Source organism: Microtus ochrogaster, linkage group LG4 (genome assembly GCF_000317375.1).
Source record: "Microtus ochrogaster isolate Prairie Vole_2 linkage group LG4, MicOch1.0, whole genome shotgun sequence".
NCBI lineage: Eukaryota > Metazoa > Chordata > Mammalia > Rodentia > Cricetidae > Microtus > Microtus ochrogaster.
Window position 1 is genome coordinate 18,983,807 of NC_022030.1, and position 2,406 is coordinate 18,986,212.

The window sequence follows — 2,406 nt, forward strand, 5'->3', positions numbered from 1 at the left end:
AAGATCATTGGGTTCTGGTGTTTTCATGTTGTTTTTCAAATTATCGGGTGAATTCTTGCCTTGGCGCCTGCCCATCTCTTCCTATTGATCCTATCTAATGGGTCTTTTAAACCGGATCCGGTTTCCCTGTTGGCCAAGGGTTCCGCTTACCAAATGCCCTTTCTCTGTTTCCTGGTTCCTGCCGCAGGCCAAGAACCCTCTCACTCTACTGAAGGGTCTTCAGGATCAGGACCAGGCTCCCCGTTTGCCAGTGACCTCTCCAGCAAAAAGCCTACCTCTTTGATTTAATTGTAGTGGGCGATCTGCTCTCCTTATTGCGTGCCAGTCCCCGCCGCTTGTGTCTGCCGCCACGCCGGTCCTTGCCGCTTGCTGCACCGCGCTGGTCCCCGCAGGTCCCCACAGCTTGCCTCCGTCGCTGTGCCAGTCCCCCAAAGCTTATTCCTGATTGCAGTGTGCGCGGTGCCTCTCTGCCGCGCCTGCGCGCCGTGCCTCTCTGCCGCAACTGCGCACCGTGCTAGTCCGCCACGACTGCACGCGGCGCCTCTCTGCCACGACTCTCCTCCTCCTTTTCTTCTTTTTTCTTCTTCTCCTTCCTCTTTATCCTCCTTTTCTTTTCTTCCTCCTCCTCCTGAGACAGGGTTTCTTTGTTTTTTTCTGGCTGTCCTGGAACTCCCTCTGATGTGGGATTCCTCTCTGTATGCCGTGAATACTGTTGGTTAATAAAGAAACTGGCTTTGCCTGGTAGGGTAGAACAGAGGAGGTGGGGGGAAACTAAACTGAATGCTGGGAAAAGGAGGCAAAGTCAAAGAGAGGCTGTGTAGCCCTGTTGGAAACAGATGCTGAAACCTTGCTGGTAGGCGATGAACCTCGTGGTAAAATATAAAGTAATGGAGATGGGTTAATTCTCGATGTAAGAGATAGCTAGCAATGTGCTTACATAATTGGCGAAGCAGTGATTTAATTGATACAGTTTCTGTGTGGTTATTATTATTATTATTTTTTTTTGGTTTTTTGAGACAGGGTTTCTCTGTGGTTTTGGAGCCTGTCCTGGATCTGTGTGGTTATTTCGGAAGTCTGGGCGGCCAGGAAACAAGAGGCATCCCTACTACATCCCTCTATAGACAAGTCTGGCCTCAAACTAAAGATCTGCCTGGCTTAGCTACTTGACTGCTGGAATTAAGGGCATGCACCATCATGTCTGACTTTGAAAGTTCTTCTTTAACCTCTTGGGACAAGTAAAACTTAATTAAAAGCCTGTGATCTAGGAAATCAGAAAAAACCCTACCTCCAATTTCCAGAACTATGGAAAAGATCTTTGGTTTCTTGCCAGGTACTCATGTTAGATGAAGCATGAGTAAAGGGTTGAAACTTCTATTTGAGGTTTCCTGCATTTTTAGTCACTTTCTCCAAACAAAATGATGATCAGGTAAAAAGTTCTGGGTAAATGCACTCCCGTACTACAAGTTACATACACATACCCTCTGTAACACCCAGACAATTTTCCTGTGGATTTTTCAAGTCCTATCCCTCACAATTAATGGGTCCTCATTGATAAAGTCTCTGGAGAACCCATAAATAACAGAATCTAACAGAAATTTATTTCTTTGTCCTTCAACATAAGACCACTGGCAAATGAAATATCTTCAAACTCTCTGTTTCTTTTATTTCTTGAGATGGTATGGAGTGAACCCAGAACTATACATATTATAGGCAAGCACTCTAAAACTAAGATATATCCCAATTCTTTTTTAAATGTATTTTTAGTTTTTAAAATTATTATTTTATGTGTGTGAATGTTTGTCCTGCATATGTGTCTGTGCACTACCTGTATTCAGTGCCCACAGAAACCAGAAGAGGGCATTGGTTCCCCTGGAACTGAACTTACAACAGATGGTTGCGAGCTGCCATGTGGGTGCTTGGAGTCAAACACAGGTCCTCTGGAAGAGCAGGTAGTGCTTTTAAACACTGAGGCACTTCTTCAGCCCCTCTTCTTCTACTACTTTTTGCTAAAGAAGGTGACACAAATGAAGTCCCCCACGACCACAAATTATGCTATCGAGCTTCCAGAGTTTGGAGAAATTGCAGGGTTAGCTATCTTGAATGCGATGAATGAACTTCATCTCGGGAAAATCACTTTTCTGATCATGGTATATTCTTTTCCAGGTAAGTACCTAGTTCTTCTTGTTGCTTTTTAAAAAAGCAACTTTTTTTTTTTAAAAAAAGTCTTGTTGGACTTGGTGGTGGTGTTGCTTGCCTTTAACCCCAGCACTGAGGAAGCAGGTAGGTTTTTCTGATTTGAATGATAGCCTGCTCTACACAGAGAGTTCCAGGAATCTAGGACTACATAGAACCCATCCCAAATCAAAGCAAATGCATTGGTGAATAATCACATGAATGTTTAAATAT

The 2,406-nt window shown here is 44.1% G+C and overlaps 1 non-coding gene across 1 annotated transcript; it reads right to left on the bottom strand.

The window, feature by feature from the left end:
* Positions 1 to 2,009: 2,009 nt before the first annotated feature.
* LOC113457682 lies at positions 2,010 to 2,171 on the bottom strand. Its single transcript, XR_003378193.1, has one exon. It is a non-coding gene; the product is annotated as a U1 spliceosomal RNA (small nuclear RNA).
* Positions 2,172 to 2,406: the final 235 nt, after the last annotated feature.